The 27,901-nt window shown below is 33.8% G+C and overlaps 1 protein-coding gene and 1 long non-coding RNA gene across 2 annotated transcripts in view; both read right to left on the bottom strand.

The window, feature by feature from the left end:
• Positions 1 to 27,901, bottom strand: part of LOC148949329 (retinoblastoma-binding protein 5 homolog) — a 327,298-nt gene that overhangs the window by 191,649 nt on the left and 107,748 nt on the right. The window lies entirely within an intron of this gene.
• The window catches only part of LOC148949331 (uncharacterized), a 2,229-nt gene continuing 1,744 nt past the window's right edge, over positions 27,417 to 27,901 (bottom strand). The window contains exon 2 of the long non-coding RNA XR_016142103.1: positions 27,417 to 27,652. This is a non-coding gene — a long non-coding RNA (uncharacterized LOC148949331). The remainder of the gene's footprint in view (positions 27,653 to 27,901) is intronic.

Here is a 27,901-nt window from a genome sequence, read left to right as displayed (position 1 = left end):
CCGGTAACGCATCATGATTCACAAAATCATCAATTAGTGCTACACACACTTCGATCCTTTCTTTGCTTTCTTTTTATATTTTCCAAAGACAAGGGACAATAGTTAATCTTATTTTCTTTTTCTGCGTCTTTGACTTTTTTTTTCTTACATCCATGTTTGCTTTTAGCATTAATAGCATTAACTTCATTTTCTTCAAGTTCCGACGGACTATTTTCTGGGTATCTACTCAAAAAGTCGCAAGCTGCGTTTTGTTTTCCCTTTAAATGTTCAAATTCATAATCTAGGTCTTGGATTTTCATAATCCATCTAGCTAGAATGCCCTTGGGGTTTTTAAATGTGCTCAGGTACTGCAAGCTTTTATGGTCTGATCTCAATATAAATTTTCTACAAATTAAATAATACCTAAATTTGTCCAAGTGGTAGATAATAGATAACAATTCTAAGTTTTTGGCGGAATAACTGCTTTCGCCCATTTATAAAGCTTTACTTGAATAGCATATAACTTTTTCTATTTGTTTGGGCGTTCCCTGTGGAGGGTTAGGGTTTTTTACCTGGATTATTTGCGAAAGGATGGCGCCTATGCCCTTTGAGCTAGTATCTGTGGTAACGATGAATTTTCCGTTTTCGAAATCAGGGAGTGATAACATTGGTTCAGACGTGAGTGCCTTTTTGAGACGGTCTAGGGAAGTTTGAGCTTCCTGGGACCAGGTAAAATTATGGGAATTCCCTTTAGTTAATTCCGTGAGGGGTTTCGCAATCTGGGCATAATTGCGTACGAATTTTCTAAAGTAGCCAGTAAGTCCTAAAATTCCCCTTAATTCTTTCATAGTTTTGGGGGGCTTGAGGTTCTCAACACATTTTATTTTATCAGGGCCTGGAAATATTTCTCTCTGGGTTACTGCTACTCCTAAAAATTAAATCTTGTATTTCACTAAGTTAACTGTTTCGGCTTAGTATTATAAAGTTCCTTGCCTGAATTTCTCGAACCCTTCAGGCGCTTTTCCCAAGGGCTTAGGGGCGCTTTTCACCAGACATACAAAATCATCAACAAAATGAATTAAGACTTTTAATCAACTTAAAAGGTGCAAAAGGGGTCTACATAACGCACTTGAACTTGTTTTAAGACCAAATTGTACCCTTAAGTATTCATAAGATCCATATTCGGATTCTGAAAATGCAGTTTTATGGACATCCTTTTCGGCTATTTTCACTTGGTGGTAGCCTTGGGTAAGGTCCAAAGAAGTAAAAATTTTGTTTTTGCTTGAAATTGAGTCAAGAATTTTGTCTATTCTTGGTATAGGAAATTTATCGCTAACGACTTGTTTGTTGAGAGCCCTATAATCTACTACGAGTCTAAGATCTCCATTCTTTTTTGGTACTAAGATCAAAGGTGCGCTATACGGACTTATACTTGGGCGTATAATTTCGTTTTTTTATAATTCATGGATTTTATTTTTTAACCACTCTTTGTGCTTATATGGCACACGGTATGGCTGTTTTGCTACGGGATTACTGATCGTTTAAAATTAATGTTAGTAAAAATGAAATATACCGATATAACATTAAAATTCAGAAAATAAAAACTTAAATTTACAAAATAATTAGTATAATTTTTTATTAAGTTATATATCCGTAATATGATCCATTTTAAATTTTTTAAAAAATTGCGATTTAGTTAAAGGATATTCGTTATTTGTAGTTTTAATGCCGTTAACTAGGTTTATTTTAAAATTTTCCCATTTATTTAAATCATTTTCCGTTAAAACCTCGATTTGGACTAAACAAGTCCCCTTTTTAATTGTAATTGTATCGTTTTCATGGTTATTGGTTACCCAAATAAAACCTTCCCCTTTGTTATAAGATATAAGCTGTTCCTCGCATAACAGATTTTCAGGTCTTTCAGACGGTGTCGCAAACCATATTTTTGACTTGCTAATTACTGGCTCGATCATCTGTGATATTGAATTTTTTGCATCGTTTTGGGAGGGACTTTTGTTTTCCTTATCGCAAATCCGTAGTCGTTCTCTTCATTTTCATTGTTTATTAGATTCATGCTGGCGCTATGCTGCGCCATTGCGGCATCTTGCGGCGTCACGTTGGGTTTTACTATGTTCTTCCATAATTCCGCTATTTTCTTAATTTCGTTTGACCTGTACTGTCACATATCTCCTGTTTTTATTTTCGCAGATTCAATAGTGATATAATTTAAATTCACTTCATTTCTGCAATATCTCTTAGGGTAATTGAATAAATTTCCAATCATGCCATGTCTTTGCGAGACATGAGGTTCAAAATATTTCGCCATTATACCATTAGAAATTTTGTTTACTGTTATGTTATCTTCGTAACCTCTGTTACGATTTCTTAAGGTAGAAATTTCTTCCCCTACCTTAGCTGGGTATACAAACTTCTCGTTGCCTACGTCTAATAGTATTCTATTAGACCTTAGAAAATTTTTCCCTATAATAGCTTCATATGGGAGATTGTCACATATAATAAAATTTGTCCTGAAGGTTCTATTGTCTCTTTTTACGTTTAGGCAAATTGACCCTTTTGCATTTAATTTATGACCTGTAACGCTTGTTAAATTGGGATTATTAGGGTTCTTTTGTCGCCTAATGTGCAGAGGCAAAATATTAAATACGCAAGAGTTTATGATATTTACAGTAGCTCCACTGTCAACTAAGGCCGTAAAGTAAATGTTTTCTACATAAAAATCATTAAATATAGGTAACTTGTTAATAATATCACTACAAGAAGGCACTAGTATTGTTTTGGACCTATTAAATATTCCTGGCACCCCCTGGGTCCAACTTATGTTTCTGAGGGGCCTGAAGCGTTTCCCTGAGAATTTATTTCATTTGTCGGTGCCTGTAATAGATATTCAGATGTATTAGGTTCCGTAGGCATATTTAAATGATTTACGTCTGTCTGTCTTCGCCATGTATTATTATGGTAACGTGGATGTCTCGTGTCAGTGCCGTTTGCTGGCGCTGACTGTCAGTGCCGTTGGCTTGTAAAGTTTTCCTTTCTCATGGGCAAATTTTCATGATCTCTGTATTGCATTCTCGCATTATGTTTACCTTGGTGAGTATTTGGGTTTTCAAATCGGTAATTAATTTTCCTTTTGGGTGGAGGGTTATACGAATTTGGTTGGTACGCATTATAAGGTACTGATTGGCGCAATCCCCCCTGGCTATAGACTATTGCACGACCGGTGCTAAAATTTGTTCTTCTGAACAAATGGTTACCATAATTTTGCGTATTACCGACAGCATTTCTTGGTATGGGATTGGGGACATAGTGGCACTGTCTCGCTATGTGGCCAACACGATTGCAATTATAACACCTTATTATTGTAGGGTTAATGGGCTGAAAACGTACTGTTTTCTGCCTAGCGGGTTCTGGCGTTTTGTTTCTTTGTGCTACTGGGGAGTTATCCCTTGAAAGGAAATTGGGGGATGCCTGATCGCCCTTGAAGATTAGCTTCGCGTTTGAGTCGCCTAGGTTATCTATTTTAGCATTACTATGATTAGCAACCATTTTATCAACTTCGATTAGTCGCTCTACCTCTTGGACTGCAAGATCCAACGTCTGAATATTTTTGGATATTACTGCTCTAGATAGTTTTGGGGGTATCCCTTGCAAAAAGGTATTTAGTATGACTTTTTCATACAGTTGCCCCGAACCACTTCCGTATTTTGCTTCTACAGTAATGCGTATGTTATCGAGATATTCCCTTATATTTTGTGAAAAATCAAAGCTTACTACTCCGTGTTTTAATTTATTTATAGAACTGGTTTCTATAAATCTCTCTTTGAATGCTTTTAACAAGTCATCAACCGTATTTATTGGCAAGTTGGCGTCATTGCCTATGGTATGTTCGACCTGTTTTAGATAGGTTAAGGCCTGGCCTCTTAATCGTAGAAGCAGTATGTCTTTTAACGCTCCAACGTCTGTTTTTGTTAATTGTACAAACTGGGTCAATTGGATATTAAATTCGTCAATATCTGACTGACCATTGTATTCCGGGTTATATTTTGCAATATCTATATTTTTTGATACTAACTTTTGCACTATTAATAATTAGTTTATTTCGTAAATTTTTTTTTTTTTGCTTTTATATCAAATTAAAATTTTAATTAACATATTTTGGGGGACTCTATTATATCCTATAATGTATAATGGGTTTCCTATTGTAGCCTAGCGGCAATAAGCCTAATCACTTTTCTTATATGTCTGTATCTTTCCCAACAATTAAAATCAAATTACAAAGTTTCACAGCCTAACTAGTTCGCAAGTTTTTCTCCAAGGTCCGACTCGCGCCATTTGTTATGTATTGTTTTGGTAGTAATTACGGATTTATTGAACTATAAGTTTTGACGTCTCAAAAGCTTTGTTTCCATGACACAATCAGATCTGATTTAAGTGATACGAATTCTTATAGGCTAGCAGGGGTTAGAAACATTCTTCTAAGCCGTGGCGATAGGAATTTCTCCGATAGCGCCGCTTATAGCATTGGAGATTGTGTCAACTAGGCTAGTGCCGCTCTCAATCAATGAGAGAAAATTTAATATGTAGACATATAAATGTGGCCTCTTCTTTCTTGAGCTATCTGGAGATCAGATTCGTTTGGGAGCATTTACCTTGGAGACTTACGAACTAATTATCTATTATTGGACTAGACGCAGACATATAAATGAAATAAAAACAGATAAGAAAGACAATAGATTTATTGAACTTACATGCTTAGTCGCACAGCAACGGGTCACGTCAATGACAATAACGGTGACCGAAATATAATAGTTTCGTACTAATCGTTTCAGATCTGACTTCATATTAAAATTAAAAAACACATTTACCCCACTCCCAAACGCAGTTCTTTTGTCCTGCGCTGTAAGGACTGCCCGCCATTGGCCCAAGAGGACCAAGGATGTATATCTTTCGTCCAATGAATTCTTTAAGATTTTTCAGATGATTCAGGCGTTCACACGATTTTTTTGCCATTTAAACTTCCTTAGAAATATCGTACTTAACATTTTTCTTGCTACTCATTATCTTAGTGAGATTCGAACGACAAGTGTCGTTGGTTGACTGAAGGTAGAACACAGTTTCTCTTTTTGCTGATTAAAAATTTAGACTCTTGGAAGCGGTATTTGAACTCAATTAGGGGACGTTTAATTTCTGCCCTAATCATCTTTAGAAGAAAAGAATCTTGTATTTTAAATATATGGTATTCTAATACTGGTGCACATTACCCTTCCCATCAAATAATGACGTCCCGTCATTAGTAACTGCTCATTAAGAGTGCTTAAAATTTTTCAATTATTTTTCTTATTTTATTCTACATCCCTATCTAAAATTCATCTACCGGACTAAGATTATTTATGGTTCTAGGTTAGGTGCTATACTAAGGATTTTTTTTTATATCTAACACTGATTACTTTTACATTTCCAACAAAGTTGGGGCTATTCTACTTTTATATTAGTTTTTTTTTATTTTGCTGTCTATATGACGTACTACATACTATCTACACTACGTTAAATGAATAACATGATAATATTACACCTAATTCTACTTGTGGTACATACATGAATGATTTATAACATACAATATTGGGTTCATCATATTCACTGATAACATTAAAACATTTTCACTATTGGGATTTTTAAATTGTCAAAGTTATTAGGAAGTAACACATGTAACTTCACATCTATTCATCATCTTTCGTGTCCTTAGTGTACTACACCCTTCTGTTGTAAGTTACTGTCCTTCACTCTTTTTGTCGTGGCAAAAATTTTGAAGCACTTAAGTTATGGTTTCTTCATGTAACAATTCGAGTCTAGTTGTGTTAATACGGTTTGTTTTCCCTGAAAGTCAACTCGGAAATGACCGTTAAATACCGTTCTGATTGTCAACAGTGAAATGATTCTTCACACTCAGGGTGTTGGTGTTTTTCTTCTCAGCATATCATTTTTTTTAGGATTTTTGAGGCACATAGAGAATGTATTTTTGCGTAAAATTGCTTATTTGTGCCTTTAGATACGAGTTATCGTCTTACTATAGTGACTCTCTTAATATATTGTCTTTAATTTCAGCTTCAAACATCTTCAACTATCATCTAACTTCAAATAGCATTAAATATTTTTTATCTTGTACTCCTCGATGGTGTTCTCAGAGTTAAAGTTAAAATTGTCTTTAATATCTGCTTCAAATATCTTCAAATGTCTTTAAGTGTCATTTAAATTCAAATATCGTTTATACTTTGATGATAGATGTAGTTATAATAATTAAACTTCAAATTGTCTTTAATTTCGTCTTCAAATATCTTCAAATGTCTTTAAGTATCTTTCAACTTCAAATCTTGTTAAATATTGTTTATCTTGTTCTGATCGATGGGGTTCTCAGAATTAAACTTCAAATCTTCTCTAACTTCAGTTTCAAATATCTTCAAATGTCTTTAAGTATCTTTTAACTTCAAATATCGTTAAATATCGTTTATCTTGTTCTGATCGATAGGGTTCTCAGCATTTATGTGATTATATAGTTCGTTAAAGCACTTGATACTGAGGTTCAAATATAGTGTTACCTGATATGTAATATTGTTCATGGTCGAAGAAACGACGGTCGAAGGTAACTGTTGTTTTCGTAGACGAAGCTGGGATGAAAGTTGCCTGGAGTTATGGTGAGTACTCTTTGTTGGTTGAGATATGATGAAAATAGATGCTACTGGGTCGTATCTGTACTTGGCAGCTCATTGTAATGCTCAATAACCAATTTGCCATTTACTTCCTGTAATAAAAATAGCGAGGCAGAATCACACGTTCTTTAAAGTAAACACTCATAGTAAAAATAAGTCACGTATTAATTTTGCATATTAATTTCTAATCGATGAGACAGAATTAAATAAATACACTAATATTAGTACTCACAATGAAAATCTAAGACCGAAAGGTCTTCAAATTTGTTTTTAGAACGGACATATATATATTAAATTAGAATAATTTACACTGAATTATTAGGTTTTATGTCTACTGTTACGATATTTTTCATGCCTGCCTTGTTCAAGCACGTCAGTGCTGTTTAAGAAACTCTTGTTGCAGCGTCATAACCACACGGTTTTTGCGAACAGTACTACAATGAGGGAACAAGACATAACAAGGACGAGTGGAGACCTCTATACCCACTCGTTTTCTGATGTCTTCCCTATTTCTTGGCTTAGCCGTTATCATGGGGCTCCGGGTGTAACCTCAGCATTTCAGCTGTTTCCCCGTGTTCTTCTATTGGATTTTCGTTTTATTAGTTATAGGATTTTTCCGTAATTACACGTCGATAGGGTTCTTATGGTCTGGTAAGGTGCGAATACGAAATATACGGCCAATAGTATGTTCCACCAGGAATTGGTCGAGAACAATCCGTATCTATCATCTACATACGTTAATCTTTGGTCTTCATTTGTAAATAGGGGAATTTGCGAATCCAAAACTTCTCTTATTTTTGTAAGCCTTATCGTCCCTTTATTCTTCTCTATTTTTGACCATATTGAGGTTTTTATTTCCTCGGTTGTTTTTTTTTTTTTTTTTTTTTTTTTTTTTTTTTTTTAATAATCTCTGGGTGTCAAAAGGTGAGATTTAAGTGTGGCTGACAGAAAAACAGCTAATGCTATCTAATTTTACCAAACAAACCCATAATAAAGAACTATATACAAATACTACTCGTTTTATCTCTAATACTTTTTTAATACTTTCTTTTTACTTCTGTCTAAAGTTGTTTTGAAGGTTAAAAAATTTTTGAGCTAAATTTTATTTATATTCTCTGGCCTGCCTTATAGTAATTCCCAGATAAATATTAACTTCATACATATTGTCAAATGTACGACCATGTAAAAGACTGGGCTCTGTTTTTTCAAACACCAGAGAATATTTGTGGAATCTAGCAAACAGCTTTGTGTTATAATTTTATTTTAGCAAGAGATCCTTACTAATTGACTAAAATTTGTTGGCATTAATTGGCGTTCAAAAAAAAGGTTCAGCAAAATTTTTTGTCTAGACTTATGTTTTGCCTTGCACTATCTCAGTCATAGAAGTTCCGCCAAACATGCGGTGAAATCTACCTTTACGTTTAGGTGGCATAGGCCTATTCGGCAGCAAATAAAGTTTCCTGATAGATAAAATTTGAAATCCTAGTTACAAGGTTATTGACAAAAGAACTAAATGCATAACTATTAGTCCTTTTTGCCAACTCCGTAATTTTACATGTAAGCAAAAACTGTCCAAATATTGAAGTTATGACAAGCAAGTAGTTAGACATTTCAGTCCATCAAAAAGAGCCCTATAAATAATTGTTAAGGAGGATAGAGTCCCTTATTCTCTCCTTCTAAGAAACTAAGTTAAAGACGCTTGAGTGCAAGAAAATTCTTTGTTCTCCTAAAAATACAACACAAATAATTCAAATCTAAAAAAAATTCCCAAAATCCTACCACCCCTCACTTTCAAATTCCACCCGACCAATGCTGTTTCTCTGCCTGCTCCAATCTTGTCCTCTATTGAGTGCTTTACTTCAAGATATGAAAATACTTTTACCCCCCACTTGAAATACTAAAAAAAAAAGTAGTCACCCTCTCTGATAGTTTCCTTGGTCTTTGTTACCAATACCATCTCCCTTTATTGCCCCTTTTTGTGTATCTATTTATTATTTTAATTTCTTTATAATTTTTTTTTCTTTTTAATGTTTTGAGGAGGATGTGGTTTTTTTTTACAAATCATGTCAAAACACAGTTTAAAGAAAATCAAATGAAGGATTTTCAATTCAGTATGTTATATGTTAATTCGTTCTTTAACAAATTTAACATTAACTCTTATTTTAAAACATTTTGTGCTTTGACATTCTTTTTTTTGTTTTTTTAAGCTATAGCACGATTTTATCCCCTCCAAAATAGGAAATTGGCTTATTTGTACTAATAATAGAAAATTTACAAAAATGTTTGCCTTATCTTTCTAAATTACATAAGTCTATATAGACACGCATGGAAATACCGCTTTGTTAAAGAAAAAATTGAGTCCCAATGGTTACTCTTGAACAGCGGGTGGAAGGTTTGTCCCTCTAATTTTTTGTTACTTCCTTCTCCCTAGATTTTGAAAAACGTAGGTTTTTTTATTTTCATTTAAAAATTCATTTTCTTGGTATTTTAATTCAACAAATCAATAAAACAAAAAAAAACATCCCCTAAGTAAATCATCAATTTCAGAACTTCTTTCCAGGAAGCTATGACGTTAGTAGAATCCAGGACGAAAATTTTAAAGGAAATTTCCAGGAGCAGTTGAATACGAAAGTGAAGAGTTTAAAATTTGACAATGTACAAAATGGATGGAACAATTTTGGGAAAATAATATGAAAGTTTCTGATGGCGTCTTAGGGAAGAAAGTTAAGAATGCAGCTAGGAATATTATTGAAGATGCTTTATTTTTATAGAGGGGAGAAGGGGCTCGTACAAAAATTATCTGAGTGATAATTCATATGAAAATAAGAGTAATATAAAGAAAGTAGAGACATCATTAAAACGTGAACTAAGGAAATTTGAAGTGCAGGGCATGGATAAAATTGCTGAGGATGTGGAAGATGCAACTAGACGGCATAACAATAAACTATTGCACCGGTATGTTAATAAATTGAGAGAGAGAAGTCAATCTGGACTTGTCCCAGTTAAAGATAGGAATGGGGCCACAATTAATGATAAGTAAAGAGTTAAAGAGAGATGGGTAGAACATTTTTAGAATGTGCTAAACTGGGATAGAGTTACAGGAAAAGATATAGAGGAAAATGAAAAAGTTTGCGACACTTTGGATGTGAAATTAGATTTGTTCTGTGAGGACGAATTAGTGACAGTACTAAGAAGATTCAAAAATAACAAGGACCCAGGTGCTGATAGTGTAGTAATAATTTTCTTAAATATGGTGGTTATGAAAAATTACTTAGTATGATGACACTTTTTAGACTTAGAGATGGTGTAGACAAAGTATTAAAAGAAGAACAGTTCGGTTTTAGGAAGGGTAGAGGATGTTTCGACCAAAGTTTCTACGTTTCATTTCTACGTTTGGGTAATAATGCTATTTAAAAATGTGGTAAGTGCCAGTTAAGTATGATCTAATTATTAGTTGAAAATAAAACCATTCTCATCTCATCTCTCATCTCATCTTAGGCTAATAATTGAGAAGTGCGTGATCATCAAACATCTTTAATCCTCAGTTTTATAGATTAAAAGCAAGCGTTTAGTTCAGCTGATAGAAGAGTTTTAGTGAAGGTCTTACCCTTGTAGGACATACCGGACAATTACATTAAAGTAATTAATGCTATATTCGAGAATAACTCTGCTGCAGTTAAGGTAGGAAATAAGGTTAGTAGCTGGTTTCGCATTAAACTAGGAGTTAAGCAGGGTCCTTTTCGTTAAGTCCTTTTCGGCAAACCGTATAGAGCTAAACGGAAAGCATGGACAATGGGATGGGAGAATGTCGTAAGGAAGGAATTAAGGGAAATGTAAACTTCCTGGGCGAGGGTTAAGAGGGAGGCTTTGAACAGATTGGGGTGGAGGAGGAGCTTGCGTAGCTGTGTTGGCCTCAGGTGGCTTAGTGCTGCGATGAGTAGTTATTAGTAGTAGTAGTAAAAATAAGAAATAAGACAGTATTGAGTAGCCTAAAGAAAAAGGCTATGTCAACTCCAGAGGCATTGTTGTGTGATCTTTACACTATTCTGAACAAAATGGCTATCTCAAAATTATTTTGATCGGATGCATCGGGGTAACAAACTTTAAGTAAGGAGCGACCCGGGTCAATAGTAACCGTAACTCTGAAAACCGGAACTCTATTTTCATACCAATAGACATATCAAAAGAATCAGATTTTTCATGCTGATTCCAAATATATAAGTTTCATTAAGTTTAGTCTTACCTACTAATGGTCACGAGCCTGAGAAAATTTTTCTTATTTTCAAAAAAGGGGAAAACACCCCCTAGGAGTCATAAAATCTTAATGAAAATCGCACCATCAAATTTAGCCTATCAGAGAACACTACTGTAGAAGTTTCAAGCTCCTATCTGAAAAAATGGTGGAATTTTCTATTTTTTGCCATAAGAAAAATTACGGATGCGTGTTTATTTGCTGTTTTTTTCCCGGGGTGATCGCATCGACCCAGTGGTCCTAGAATATCGGGAGGGTGCTCATTCAAACAGAAATTAAAAGTTATAGCGCCCTTTTTATGTGACCAAAAATTGGAGGGCAACTAGGCCCCCTCCCAAAGTCGTCTTTTTTATCTCAAAGTCGTCTGATCATAACTTTGAGATAGCCTTTTTTTTCATCATAGTTAAAAGGCCGAATAAATATATCTATAGAGATTTTATGACCCCCCACAGCCCCTGGGAAAAGGTATTTTTTTCCCCCCCCCCCTTTTTTTTTAAACCCACCTCCTTCCCTCTCAGTGGTACTAACTTCATTATTTCCGAAACTAATAAAAAAATTTATGTACCACCTAGACAAAAAAAAAAAAAAAAAAAAAACCTAGAAATTTTTTTAAAAAAAAAAAAAATTAAAAAAAAAATTTTATAATTTAATTATTTAACTATTTGGTTTGGGGGCATTCTACAACCAATTAACCAACATTAATTCAACATCTGCCTAGCCGCTTTGCAGGGCCGCTTCCGGTATAGGGAACCCCTTCCACGGTGGCACCTCTTCAACGCCTCGCTCTTTCCGCTAAAGTTTTACTCTGTATCACCACTTTATTTTTTAAAACACTAAACAAAATTAGCCTAAAGAGCGAGGCGTTGAGGTGGGGACAGCTTCTTTCATATACGCACTAATTTCTGTTCGTTTTAAGTTTTAATGCCGCTCCTTACTTTCAGTTAAAAAACTTTTTGTATTTATTTAATTTATAGACTGAAGCAAAGCGTCCCGTATGGCTCGCTTATTGAAAAAGAAGAGTGTGCGAATCATGGTGCAAAAAAAAACTATACGAAATACCTCCACGGACTTTTAAAATCTCCTTTCATGGCAAAAAATAGCTTAGAGGAACAGCTAAAAGGCTGTTCGAACAGTCAGCATACAACAAAAAATTATGGAAATAACTTCTCGGCTGAGTGAAACTATACGAATATCTTCAGCTAACATCACCTAAGCAGTTCCTCATCTAACACAAAGCACCGTGGATGCTAATGGTATACTTCCAAGTTCGCTGGTTGCAAAAGATGTCCTTATTTTTTAACAGTAAAAACATTTTTTTTCATAAATTAATTTTAAAAACATTTTTTAACAGCGTCCTTATTTTTTTTCAGTAAAGTGCAAATTATGTTCTGAAACATAGAAAGTTTCTATGAACTAGAAGAAAGTTTCTTTATTGCACTTTCTTTTTTCATGATATTGTGGATGTGTTTTATAAAGGATGGAATACTATTTCTTTTGACAAGCCTTTTAATTGCATGTTTTGGAAAATGAGTTTTTAAGTCAATCTTTTTTTTTGTAGAACACCGGAAGCTTAGCAAAGAACTTGAAAAGTCAGAAAATACTCTCCCGATCATGGTGGCCGAAAACAAAAATGTAAATGATTTCTTGAAAGAGGAGATTACTGAACTTGAAAATTTCAAGGTGTTGTATCTGGAATCTAAGGAAAAAATTGATGAGCAAGAGTCTGTAGACAAGGTGTGTTTAATCGATTTCTCTGTTCGTTTCCTGTCTTTATATTTTTCTTTATTCATTCCTTTTAGTTCCTAATTTTAGTTTTTCTATTTTATTACTTTATCACTTCTGTTGTGATGAAAAACTCGAAGCAAATTGTCATTTGCAGAAACTATTTCCTTTCCTTTTTTCTTTGTTAGTTTTTTTTCATAAATATATTTCTCGCTTCATTGGGTTTAGTTTGTAATCTTCATCTATCTTATTACTATGTTCCTAGGGTTGTGGCAAAATATTTGATGGAAGCTTTCATTCTAGCTGACCTTTCGGGGACTGTTCACTTTTTTCTGTCAATGTTGTTTTTGTAAAAATGTTCTTTTTGTTATCCTTTCTGTTCTTCTCTATTCTATTTCTTTTCTTTATTTATATACTTTTTTTTGTAACAAAAACAAGTTTAAAGAAGAGAAGCTTGTGTTGACTGTTCCCAATTTTTTTATCTATCAGTTTCTTTCATAAATAAATTTATCTATTAATTCGTTTTCGTTCCCTGTTTTTGTTTATGTATTTTGTTCCTTTTGAGAGTAGAGTTGCGAAAAAATATTCGAAGGAAGCTCTCATTCTTGCGAACCTTGCGGGGGCTACTCCCATTTTTTTCTGTCGATTTTATTTTTATAAAAACCCTTCTCAATTCGTTTCTTTTAGTTTTTGTCTTTCCTTTCCTTTCTATTCTTCTCTATTCTTTCTTTACATACTTTGTTTGGGATGAAAAAAAATTAATGAGGGAAGCTTGTGGTGACTGTTATCAATTATTTTTTCTCTGTCAGTTTCTTTCATAAATACATTTTTCTATTCGTTCGTTTTCATTCCCAGTTTTTGTCTATGTATTTTACTCCTTTATGAGTGTGACAAATAATATTCAAAGGAAGTTCTCATTCTTGCGGACCTTGCGGGGTGTGTTCTCATTTTTTTCTGTAATGTTTCTTTCTATAAGACACTTCTATATGCGTGTCTTTTAGTGTTTAGTTTTTGTCTTTCCTTTCCTTGCTATTCTTCTCTATTCTTTCTTTCACTACTTCTTTTGTGACCAAAAAAACTAAATAAGAGAAGCTTGTGGTGACTGTTTTCAAATTTTTATTCTATGTCAGTTTCTTTAATAAACACATTTCTCTATTAGTCCATTTTAATTAACAGTTTTTTCTATGTATTTTAATTATTGATTATTGAGACAAATAATATAATAAGTAAGCTCTCATTCTTGCAAACATTGTGGGGACTGTTATCATTATTTCTGTAAAGTTTCTTTCTATAATAAAATTATCTATTCTGTTCTTTTATTTTTTATTTTTTGTATTTCCTTTCAGTTTTATTCTTCTCTATTGTTTCTTTACATAATTATATTTTTACAAAAAAAAAATTAAAGGAGAGAAGCTTGTGGTGACGTGGACGTAACCTCGTCATGATGAACCTTAAAAAAAAAAATGAAATAAAGCTTGGTCGACTTTGCATATCTCTCCTGTTTGGTCCCGAAAAAAGAAGTCTGGTTGAAAACGTGGAGTTTTCGTACTGGTCGCTTTTTTTCAATGTGTAGGAACCAGGGGGGACTCCCCGCTCGTTTGGAAAGGTGCCAAGGAAAGGCATACAAATAGCATGTAGTTTCAAAACGTGTTTAATTACGTTTCTTGAATGAAGTATCTGTACTGTATATTCAAGAGGTGAAATCAATAAAGAGCTTGTTACTTACTTACAAATATTTTTTATAATTTCTTGAATGAAATTTCCTTACTGTTTTTATCCAAGAGTTGGCTTAACTAAATAAACTTTTAATGTCCTTGAATTTTAAAATAACTTCCTTTACTAAATGTATATACCAATGCTATATTTTAAATTTGTTTTTTTTAAATAGAAAAAAAAAAGCTACCGAATATCGATTTTTTACTAATTTATCTAATTAATAATATGTAGTGGATATCCAAGAGGTGAAACAAACACAAAGAGTTTGTTACCTACTTACAAATATTTTCATAATTTCTTGAATTAAATTTCCGTATTGTGTATCCAAGAGTTGACTTCAAGAAAGAAATGGTTACTTACTGAGAATTTTTTCATAATTTCATTAATTTAATTTCTACATCGTATATCTAACTCGTGAAAAAAATAAAGTTTGTTACTTAATAAGAATTTTTTCATAATTTATTGAAAGAAATGTATTTTTTGTTGTCTTTGTTTATCAAAAAGGCGAATTCAAAAAGTAATTTTATACTTAGACTTAGAATTTTTTCGTATTTTATTGAATATAATTTCTACGTCGTATATCTAACTATTTAAAATAATAAAGACTTTTAATTAATGAGAATTTTTTCATAATTTCTTGAAAGAAAATTTGTTTTTTGTTTGTACAATATGTGATTAAATAAAGAATTTGGCACATGGAATGATAATTTTTCAGAATTTCTTGAATTTAATTTCTACTATGAATATCTAACTTGTGAAAATAATTAAGAGTTTGTTACTCAATTAGAATTTTGTCATAATTTCTTGAACGAAATGTCTTTTTCGTTTGTCCAACAGTTAAATTCAAGAAAGAATTTGCTTCTTAGTTACAATTTTTTTTCATAATTTCTTAAATGAAATTACCGCATTAGGTATCCAAGAGGTAAATCCAATAAAGAAATTAGTACTTACTGATAATTTTTTCAAAAGTTTCTTCAATTAAATTTATACATTATTTAGCCAAGTGAAAATTATTTGTCATAAAGAGAAAAAAAATTTACTTACTTGCAATTTTTTCATAATATCTTGAATGAAGTATCTATACTGTATATCCAAGAGGTGAAATCAATAAAGAGTTTGTTACTGACTTAAAAATATTTTCATGATTTCTTGAATTAAATTTCCTTATCGTGGATCCAAGAGATGAGTTCAATAAAGAATTGTTACTTACTGAGAATTTTTCCATAATTTCTTGAATCAAATTTCTAGATCGTGTATCTAAGTCATGAAATTCTTGAATGAAATTTCCATATTGTGTATCCATGAGTTGACTTCAAGAAAGAAATTGTTACTTACTGAGAATTTTTTCCTAATTTCTTGAATTAAATTTATACATCATATAGCTAGGTGAAAATTGTTTTTGATAAGTAGAAAAAAAAGTTACTTACTTGAGATTTTTTCATAATTTCTTGAATTAAGTATCTGTACTGTATATACAAGATGTGAAAAAAAAAAGATTTTTTCACTTAATTAAAAATATTTTCATAATTTCTACGATGAAATTTCCGTATTGTGTATCCAGGAGTTGACTTAAAGAAAGAAATTTTTTTTTTTTAATCATTTCTTAAATGAAATTTCCGTATTGTGTATCCTAGAGTTGACTTCAAGAAAGAAATTGTTACTTACTGAGAATTTTTTTCATAATTTCTTGAATTAAATTTCTACATCGTGTATCTAAGTCATGAAAACAATAAAGAGATTGTTACTTACTTGGAATTTTGTCATAGTTTTTTGAACGAAATGTCTTTTCTTTTTATCCACCAGGTTAATTAAAGAAAGAATTTGCGACTTACTTACAAATTTTTCATAGTTTATCTAATGAACTGTACTTTTTATTTACCCAGGGGGCGAATTAAAGACAGAATTTGCTACTTAATTAAAATTCTTTATAATTCATTAAGTGTAATTTCTGAAATGTGTGTTCATTAGGTAACATGAGTGTTTTAACCATTTACAATTCCTTCATAATTTCCTGAATGAAATTTCTGTTTTTTGTATCCAATATGGGTAAACAATAAAGACTTTATTACTTACTTGTTATTTTATTATTATTTCTTTATTTAAATATCTGTATTGTGTCCAGGAAGTGAATTCAAGAAAGTCATTGTTACTAACTTACAATTTCTTCATAATTTAATGAAATGATTAAAACTATTCTAAAGAATAAAGACGGGTTAAGCTTAAAGATATTTATTGCTTAAACGTATTAACAGATTTTTGAAAGAATTTGCTACTTACTTACAATTTTTGATAGTTTCTTAAATGAAATTTCTGCATTGTGTATCCTTGATGTAACTTCAAGAAAGAGATTGTTGCTTACTTAGAATTACTTAATAATTTCTTAAATGAAATGTCTTTTTTTTATTTATCCAGGAGGTGAATTCAAGAAATAATTTGTTCCCGTGTGTCTGACAATAGATGAATGCAAACTCCTTTTCTTACATCTCCGAGGTTTTATTAGACATTCTAAAAGTTTGATATGCTAGCTTACTCTAAAAATAATGAACACTTAACAATGTAATGCATAATATATTTTTAATGAAATAATGCTATGTAAGATATTAATACAAAAATATATTATGAAACATTATTAATATCAATGATTAACTTTGGACATTTTGAATCTGCTCCATAAAATAGTTCACCATGTTCTCGCTTGATATTGTAGCTATTGTCTTCTCTTAGTTCGTAATCAGTAGAATAATCATTATTCTATTTTGAGTCATACACAATTTTTACTGGTGTCTCATCAACAGGCTCAATATGCTTTTCGTCTTTGGTATTATTTGGTTCAATGGCAGTAACGTTTGCTGGTGCTTTGTTTTTCATCGATTCATCTTTATATTCCATCGTGATATTTTCTGACAATGCCCTTTTTATTTTTATGGCAATTTCGCGGTCTCTTATCCCATTATTTTTACACAGGTAACAGTTTCGACACTTAGACAAGATATGGTGTACAATATTAGTAGAAGAGCATCCCTGTCATGTCTTTATCTTCAAGTGAATGTTACTGCCTGAATGGTGATAACTTGATGTATCAGCAGGTAATGTGCTACTTGCAGCAGCAGCAAGGATTTGACCCTTATAATCAACGATTATTTTTATGTTGTATTTCTCTATGAGTGCAATCTTCTCTGGAGATCTCAATCTCGCATAACCACCAACGTAAGAGTTGAATTTTTTCGGTATTCCCAAGAGAAATTTAATTCCTTACTGTCATGACAATGCATGCATACATGTCCAATAGTGCTACCACCTGTACTTGTTTCAAAGTTTAAATACTTCTCTTTGTCAGCATTCAATGCTACAATAACCTTGTTATGTAAACACACTTTATTAAAATGCTCCATCTTCACTTTTTTTTTATAGATATGACTTATGTGTTTATTGTTCCACTGATTAAAAAATACTGATTTAATACATGTAATAGATTAGGTTGTGTCAATAACCGGTCATAGAATACCAGTGGGAAAGTCACATCGTGTCTCTGACCAATCACAGAGCGCAATTGTTAGCACTGTAATCATATTTTGACATTTTAAGTTCTGTAAAAAAAGAAAAAAAAAAAAAAGTTGAAAAATCTTGAAGTTTTGAAAAAGTTTTAGTTAAACAATTTTAGGATATCGAATGTCTTTACTGAAAAGAAGAAAAATCACACGGACTCCGGCAACTGAGTCTCTCAATCACCTTAAAGCTCTATTAAAAGATACAAAAACTACTTATTTAACACAAAAATTTTGTTTTTAATGACCACCAAGTAAAGAAAATAGTGAAGCGTTTCTTAGTCGTATATTTACCCGAATATTTAACAAGTACCATTTTTCTATACCATCCATAAAACTCAATTCCTCCTAAAATTATTTAAACTAAATAGTTACCCCCGCCCTAGAAAGTTCGGGAAAACATGATAGCCTTATTTATAGTGAAGCGTTTCTTAGTCGTATGTTTACCCGAATATTTAACAAGTATCATTTTTCCATGCCATCAATAAAACTCAATGCCTCATAGATTTATTTAAACTAAAAATATCCAACTGCCAAGAAAAATCGGAAAAAAACGAAAGCCTTATTTATAGTGAAGTGTTTCTTAGTCATATGTTTACCTGACTATTTAACAAGTACCAGTTTACCATACCATCCATAAAACTCAATTAATCCTAGAATTATTTAAACTACATAGTTAGCACCGCCCTAAAAAGTCCGTGAAAACATGATAGCCTTATATATAGTGAAGCGGTTCTTAGTCGTATGTTTACCCTAATATTCAACAAGTACCATTTTTCTACACCAGCCACAAAACTCAATTCCTCCTAGAAATATTTAAACTAAATAGTTACCACCGCCCAAGAAAGTTCGGAAAAACACGATAGCCCTATGTATAGTGAAGAGTTACTTAGTCGTATGATTACCCTAATATTTAACATGTACCATTTTACCCTACAATCCAGAATAATCAAGTCCTTCTAGAATTATTTAAACTAAATAGTTACCACCGCCCTAGAAAGTTCGGAAAAACACGATAGCCTTATTTATAGAGAAGAGTTTCTTAGTCGTATGTTTACCCGAATATTTAACAAGTACAATTTTTCAATAACAGCCAAAAAACTCAATTCATCCTAGAATTATTTAAACTAAATAGTTACCAGCGCCCTAGAGGGTTCTAAAAAACACGATAGCCTTATTTATAGTGAAGCGTTTCTTAGTCGTATGTTTACCCGAATATTTAAAAAGTACCATTTTTCAACACCATCTAAAAAACTCACTTCCTACTAGAATTATTTAAACTAAATAGTTACCACCGCCCTAGAAAGTTCGGAAAAACACGATAGCCTTATTTATAGTGAAGCGTTTCTTAGTCGTATTATTACCCGAATATATAACAAGTACCATTTTACCAGACCCTCCAAACGACTCACTTGCGACTATAATTATTTAATCTAAAGAGTTACCACCGCCCTAGAAAGTTCGGAAAAACACGATATACTTATTTATAGTGAAGCGTTTCTTAGTCGTATGTTTACCCGAATATTTAACAAGTACCATTTTACCCTACCCTCCCTAAAACTCAATTTAGACTAGAATTATTTAATCTATATAGTTACCACCGCCAGAGAAAGTTTAGAAAAAAACTATAGAATAGTTTATAGTGAAGCGTTTCTTAGTCGTATCTTTACATGAATGTTCAACAAGTACCTTTTTTCCACTCCATCAACAAAAATCAAGTATACATAGAATTATTTAAACTAAATAGTAAAAACATAACAAAAAAGGTAAGAAAAACACTATAGAATGATTTATAGTGAAGCGTTTCTTAGTCGTATGTTTACCCGAATATTTAACAAGTACCATTTTTCCATACCATCCATAGGGTCTAATTTTTAGATCATATTTGCGATCTTTTTTCAGAATTTCATATGTATTTTTGAGAATACAGTCGACAAGAGCCACTTCATATGCGCCGTCAAATTTGATGGTGGGGGAGACTTCCGTCCAAAAATCACTTGTTCTATTGAAATCATTGTACAGAGGATCAGAAGCATTGGACATGAAAATCAAATAGAAATCATCGGGCATTGCTAATGTCTTCAGCTGCAACCCAAGAATCAAAATCAGAGTTGTATCCTAGCCAGTGAACAAACAAATGGTTCTTGCCTCTTCAAGAACAGCTCTTTGATATCTTTTCAAGTTGATAAATTTCACTACTGTTTCTATCTTTTTGTAGTTCATATTCATAAAACCCACAGAGAATCTCATCATTTTTGGTGTCTCACAGCCAATATGTCAAGGTGTAGTGTCTAGAATTTTGTCACTTTAAGAAGATCAGTGCTCCATAAATAATTCCTCTTTTCAAAAATATTTTTGGTTCTATTAGTTCGAACAGTATCACCAACATTGAATTTCTTCTTCATAATTTTTTTTTCACTGGAATATTGCTTTAGAAAGGAATCAAATGTATTTTCCTTGCAATGAACTTCCCGAGGGCTAACATTGGACAGGGATCGATGTGGTTGTTGGTTATATATTTAAATGATTTGATCTAAATCATGAATAAAAGCAGAAGTATTTTTCAGCGTGCAATGTCTTGAAACTTATGGACGAATCGTTCTTATCAATCGTTCAGCCAATACAGCCTTATTGGACTGTGACTATGATAGAGCGTTGTATTATAATTCAATTGAACCTTTTGCACATGAGGATTAACAAACTCGATACCGCGATCCGATTGAATTTTTCTATAGCAATCTTGTTCAAGAATACTTTCTAAAGCCTGAGCAACTTCAACACCTCTCTTTGATCACAATGGAATGGCATATGCATAGCGACTTAAGACACTTATTGCCACTAGAATATATTTGTAGGGTGTATTGTGACGCCGTTGAATCGCGTCTGAAGTTAAAGGATCAGTTTGAATTATAGGCAGAGGGAAAAGGCTTTAGTTTGTCGATATTGTTTGCCACAAAGCCTATGATTCCGATGCAGTGTGTAACTCGGTTCTTTTTCCAGATACTTTTTTGCGTTTTGAATGTGCTGCCATCTATGTCATAGGCAACTTTAAAGAGCGTTGTTGGGGAACTTAAACTTCCCACTTCACCAATATTTTCATTGAAGTTTTTAAAACTTCATCCATTTTGAAACCAAATACGTAGTGTAATGTCCCCTCCCTTTTTGCACACTGGAGGGTAAAACAATACGTCTTCGCTTTTGTCTAGCCGTCATCATTGGTGTCATCAAATCATTGCTGCTGCTACTAGTAGTGCTAGTATTGTCCAAGATTGAATTAAAATCTTGTTCTTCTTCTTTTTTAAATGGTGTTGTTGGCGATGTTCGAGGACTAATATTTTTACTATATTCTCTTAATTTCTTTAGAATTCGCTTATTGCCAATTAGACTTTTGGGGAAGCTTGATGCATTTAAAAAGGTATATAGATTATTGTCAAATGATAAAAGTCCTTTACGATCCGTATTTGTATTGCAAATTATATCAAGAAGATTATAACTTTTTCCCTGAATTATAATTCGTTTCTCAGTGCTATCGACATGAACTTGATGATCATCACCAACACTTTCCAACATGAGATATGTTAATACTCTTTTACTTTGTTTTCGATAGGTCTATGGCAATAGGTTTCCAATTGATGTCACTATGGAATTCAATTTCTTCTCTTTTGATTTTGCTGCTGCAGAATCTTGAGGAGATCTTTCCTGTTTAGGGGGATCTGTGACGGCGATGGGTATCTCAAGATAAGGTCTATGTTTGCCCACACGACACAATGCATCTTGAAGTAAAACTAGCTTTTTATCATTGGCGATATTTTCATCATTAATGAATTTGCTTAGATTGTCTTCAAAATGTTCCACGGGTAGAGGAAAAGTTCTATTGGAGTCAATTTATAGGGCTTAGTCATCTAGAGAAAACTGTTTACAAGTCCTGCAATTATTGGCAGTAAAACTGTAAGAAAGCTACCGCCCACCTGAAGGAGACGATTTCTATTAAAAAATTTTCCTTTGTTTTTGCAAGGCAAGGCACGTACAGTTGAACGATGTTGCTATGTCTGTTGTCTAACACCTTCTGGCAATTGTAAATTGCCCTCAGTTAAATTTAAACAAAGTTCAGATATTAGATTAATGAAATCATTGTCAACATCATGTTTGAGTATGGCTTGCTTGAGTGGAGGTTTTGAAGTACCTAGAACAGAAAATAAATGTCCATTTTCATGTAGTTTCTTCAGTGTCATGATGATGACTAATAGCCTTTTACTGTTCGCTGACAGCAGAAATTTGGGAGCACCGGGATACATTCGCTTATTGAGAGTTATTAGCGAACTAGAGTCACGAAAAACTTGGTAGATAATATAGATGGTGCAATTCAAAGCAAGGATTCTCATACATTTGCTTTGATGAAACATATTGTGTAGAACTAGGGTTATGGAAATATGTTCATGATGAGAGCGAACAGTAAACAGTTGTAGCGGTTCCTGTGAGAACTGTTCAATCGATTCAGCTAAATCTTCAATAATCAGCCATGAGTTTGGTTCAATACTATTGAAAACATCAAGTCCCCGTATGAATTGTATTGGCATGGATGTGGCAGTGGCAAAAGCTTGTATTTGATCATAGGATCCTTGCCTAATACTATAGCAATGGTAAATTTTCTTTAGTTTTTCCAAAAACATTTTATTATACTTTTTAATTATTTTAGCTAAAAGTGTCGTTTTCCCAGACATTAATGGGCCAAACAGAAACGACCTGAATGGTGTTTTAAATTGATACCATCGTGCTTTTGACAACAGTTGGACTACAAGTAACTGTAAACCATACTTGTCTTAGACTTACTTAGGTCCTCCTACGCCTGGGGGCGCATAACGCAGCAACTGTGGTTCGCCACGACGACCTCTTCTGAGCCTTCAACCATAGCTCCTCCAACGAGGACCTCGCCAGCTTCGCCTCCTTCATTAGTGACATGCCAAGGGTCATTTTCGGTCTCTCTGATACTTGTCTAATGAATAAATAATAATTTTCTCTTAGATCTATCTAGTACGTTAACAAGAACAATAAAAAACAATATTCTTTTCCTTTATTGACAAAAACAACTTAAAATACAGCACACTATTTTTCATTTATTACCAAAAAACAACTTAAAGTAGCACACACTATTTGTACAGCAACATCAACAACAATATTTTTCACTGATTTGCAAAAACAACTTAAAATACAGCATAAACAACAGCAAGAGCACAGTTGAACAACTTTCTAGCCTATTTACAACACTTAAAGGATAAGAACCCCCAAGGCCCCCCTCCAAGTCCGGTCTGAGGGCCTGCTGTTGCCCGACGGCTGGCTGTGGGCTGGAACCCCCCCCATCTCTGGGTCGGCAGGAAAACAAACTCTGTATATAATAGCCGCTGCTACAAAATGTTGATTGATAAATTGATGTTGCCTCCCCCTTACCCACCAAGTACTATTTTCATTGAATTTAAGTTAACTTATCCAGACCTAGTTGGTTTCGATAGTCTACACATTCAAATCGATCTGAAATTCAAATATGGCCTTGGGGGAGTACTTTTACACCATTCTCAAGCACATAGACCTTGTAGGATATACATGACATGGCATTTTTTCCACTCTAAGAGTATAGTTTCTATACTGTAGAGAGCGAATTGCTAGAACTTTCGCTCTTGGCACTGGACAACTATATACACAACTTCTGTAGACACTCATGTCGAAATTATTTTTTACAAAGAGTTTAGGCACCCCTTCGCACGCCTGTTTCACATCCTTGCCGTGTGTTTCCACACAGTAAAGTTTAGGACCGGGGAATACCCCATTGGATATTAAATCACTCTCCGTCTCTGATTTTAACATTAACAGTTGTTTGGGGGCCTGCCGTTTCACCAACTGGGTGTAGAGGGACTCATTCCAGTTGGTGTAGTCCATCCGTGAGCTCTTGTGCACCCCTTTTTCCAAATCATTTAATAAATCCCTGGTTTTAACTTTTAACAACAGACAATCGGTGACAATATAATAAACTTGAACCTCCCCCTCATTTTACCTGTTTAAATGGAAAAATTTGTAAAAAAAAACGACAACATGAGATTTTTGGAAATTTCCAGTACTGAACTGTCCCCCGCTATATTCTTGTTCAGAACAACATTTCTCTTTTTTCTGTTTAGAAGAACCATATTCGGCTCTTTGCTCGTGAATGTTGTAAAATTGAGGTCGGCAATAATTCGTGCACATTCTTTTGGGCATGTTACGACGTCACAACATGATCTGTTTTGTAAACTTTCACACATTTTGCCAAAAGCTGAATTTAAAATAAGTTTGTATATTTCTTTTTCAACTTTACTTTTTGCCATTGAGCGTTTACTGACAAAGGTGTCAATAAACGTCATCAAGTAGGGTTTCTGATTGAATTCCAGGACCTTGTGTATTTTTGTGACCCCGAAACCATTGCTCACCGTCCATCGCAAAAGCACATGGTGAACAACAATATTTTGTTTAGGGTCCATTATCTGCAATTAATTTCTGCTTGGAGGGGGTCCAATGCATGCCCATATCCTCGACAAAAGACCGATTGTAAGGGCTCAATCACTCCTTAGTCACAGGTCTATAGACGCACGGAAATACAAAATCTTTGACAGAATCGTGAAGTTCTACTGGTATGTGCCCGTCAATCTTAAAGAACCATCCTTGTGGGCCATTGTCCTCGACGGTGTGAATGTCGGGGATGTCACAAGGATTCTCAAGCCATTTGTAATTACGACATGGTAAACAGTAGTGAGAGATTGCCGAGGGGTACAATGAGTTCATGTCAAGAAAACCTGCTTTAGACTGGTGTCTTGTCCAGTTAGATCCGTTGTTAGAAAGCTATCTCCATGAAAAACATAGCCACCCCTCATCGATCTTTCTACAAAAAAGTGTTGATCCACATCGGTGATCAATTCTATTTCCTCCCCACAAATTTTTAGAATTAAGTCCATCACCAAATGAGGAGCGGGAAAATAATAGCCAATATCTAGTCCAAACTCTGAATAAATTTGATCTATGTTTTTGCAGACAATATCTTAAAGAGTTAACACATCACTGGCGAAGTACATTTTACAATAATCTCAACCATTTTTACAATTACCCTAAGCCCTAAACCTCTTGGAAAAGTCATAGTCTCCGGCAGTGCATTCACTATTGGTAAGTGAATTATAGAATGCTTCAATTGGGGGTAGTTTCTCCTGACTTAACCATGCGCTAGAACAGTAATAGGCATATGCATATATACCTTTACAGGTCAGTAACTCATAAATTTTATTGTCTGGAAAGCGCTGTTTAAGCAGAGGATAACTATCAAAATTGTCACTTTTCTGCCCTTGAATGAGTTGACTTAAAGCTTTGGGGAAGAAACTATATGAATCTAAAAACCGGATTTTATTCCAGCACGGATGTCCATTATTCACTACCTGCCATTTCAACTCTAAAAACACCAGCTTCTCAGCAGACTTGGATATAATATTGTAGGTAAATGAGTTATTTACCCATGGACTATATGCTCCACTTCCCTCCCTGTGCATACGTGCCAAAGCCAGTAAAATGAATTTCAAATCATAATTTGAATTGTGAATGAAAACCGGTATAAAAAACTACTGGCCTACATTCATTTTGCACGATTGGTGTGCCACACCTCGAAAATTACTACCCCCTGACAATATTTCGTGCCACAAGTGATTATGATCCCTGACTTTCCCCTTCCCTCCTCTTGGGCCCCGCGTCCCGGTCTCCTTAGCCCCCTCTTGAAATCTCCCCTGACAAACCCAGCATATTGTTTGATTTTTAATCGCCAGGTGATCCTCTGCTTACAATAACTTCAAGTAGTGAGTATTTCTCAAACGGGAAATAGCTCCATTTGCAGTGACAATTAATTTAGTCAATGCTTTGATCATGCACTTATTCCCATCCAATGTTTCGACTATTTCTAACAATTGCATTGTGCTAGAACTGTCTCTTTGTGCGTGGGCATAGAAAACTGCAATAGCTTGATGTTCTTTGATACGGTTCTGAAATTGTGGGTTGTTCACATTCATCAGGTAAGCTGCACAATCCAAACTTATTTCATCGCTTTGCAGGAACGTATTTTGAAAATTTTTAAATCTCAAGATGGCCCTGTCACCCGAAACTGTTTCCACCGGCTGATATCCGTGACGCCTGCAATTCTTCATATGATTTTGTAGCTTTAAATCACTACAAAATTGGGACAAACACATTGGGCAGTAGAAACATACACCCCTACCCCTTTTTACCCTTCCCCAGAACTCTACTAATATCCGTAATAGGATTGAAATGACCAATTGCAATGGGTTCACTAGGTGGTGTGTACAATAACCAAACCCAGTGTTTCACCGATTCAATTGACGGGGCTCCTATTGGGAATATTACACCTTTTTTATGAAATCAATACCCTCTTGAAACTCTGTTTCGTATTGGAGCACAGTAACACCGATATTTAAATGGGCGTTGGCCTTTTCGGAAATATCAAACGACCTGAGTGTTACTGGAAATTTTTCCGCTAAACAAGTGAAATCTACTATGGGAAAATCAGACCCCTCCATCCCATGCACGGCCCAGTATTCCAAATTTTTCTTTGTATCGTCATCTTTCAGAGGTTTGAAAACTGATATGAGGAAAGCATACATAAAACAATTTTGGCCTGTTTCGAAACAGATTGGTTGAACGCCGTTACATCTTTCTAAATCGCGATTATATTTTAAAACTATACCCTGCTCCCTCGCCCCACCTCTTAAAATAAATATCTTTTAAATTTACATATATTTACACTTAAATTTTCAATAAATAAAACCACAGATCCACTTCCGTTTCTCATTATAATTTTTGAGATGTGTGATAATAGTGTCAATCCATTGCATAAAGACTGTCTCATAATTCTCCAAATTAGGATAGACCATTAACATCTTGGTGTGTACATAATGTTTAGTACACTTCACTATGTTCCTCATTCAAATAAAATATTTTTAAAACAATTGAGGCTTAGATACTGTCCCTACCCCCCCCACACCTGAATCTAGTTTTCTAAAAGTGCACGAATTTTATCTACATATTGAAGAACGATATCTATGGTCGGTTACAAAATTTCCCTCCATAAGTGAATTAAATGGATACCTGAATTTTGCAGTATAAATGACTATTGTATTCAATATCGACTTTGTTTGTTGAAATTCTGGTAGTGTCGTGAATTGTATATCATTACCCCCTCCTCCTTGTATATTATCGTCACCACCCCTCCCCCACATTGTTCAACAATAGGGCTGTGAGAATCCATCGAAGTCATTTCATTTTCAATTAAATTTGATCGAATAGGGACTATATTCATTAAATCTGAGGGGGAAAGGTTCTCATTTAATTCTTTAGTAAAATTATCTAAAATTTATATAGTATTCCGGCTTAGCCATGGTAAGTCGCCCTCTGAACTAATTGCAAGGCCTTGCTCAACTGTACTTACTCAATAAATTGACAATATCAGAAGGTATTTGGTCTAAGTTAACACTACCATCAGCAAAACGAAAGAATTTACCATATTGTTCATTATCGTCGGTAGCTGTAATTTCAGTTTCCTGATTGTCACGAAACCCCATAGACGCGCCAATGCAAACACATAGTTCATGACTTGTTTCTTCAGTTGGTGAGGGGGATAGAGCATATGGAACCAATGCAATCTATAAAGAAAATAGCTTATTTTCAAAGTGTCTAAAACACCCTATTTTTTAAATTGAATGATTATTTTCATATCATTTAAAAAATGTGCTTAAAAAACACGCTTAGTAGTAGCAGTAGTAGTATTAGCTGAAGCAGTATGCACATAGTACCATTTTGTTAATTCACTGTTCGCCACTCTATATATCCTGAAAGTTCCAATTTACAATTTAATGGTGATGTAACATGTTTACAATCTAAACGAGACATGG

The sequence above is a fragment of the Artemia sp. Qi Xiang Cuo genome, chromosome 8 (genome assembly GCF_049724085.1).
Source record: "Artemia sp. Qi Xiang Cuo chromosome 8, ASM4972408v1, whole genome shotgun sequence".
NCBI classification, from domain to species: Eukaryota; Metazoa; Arthropoda; class Branchiopoda; order Anostraca; family Artemiidae; genus Artemia; species Artemia sp. Qi Xiang Cuo.
This window is presented reverse-complemented; position numbering and strand designations above follow the sequence as displayed.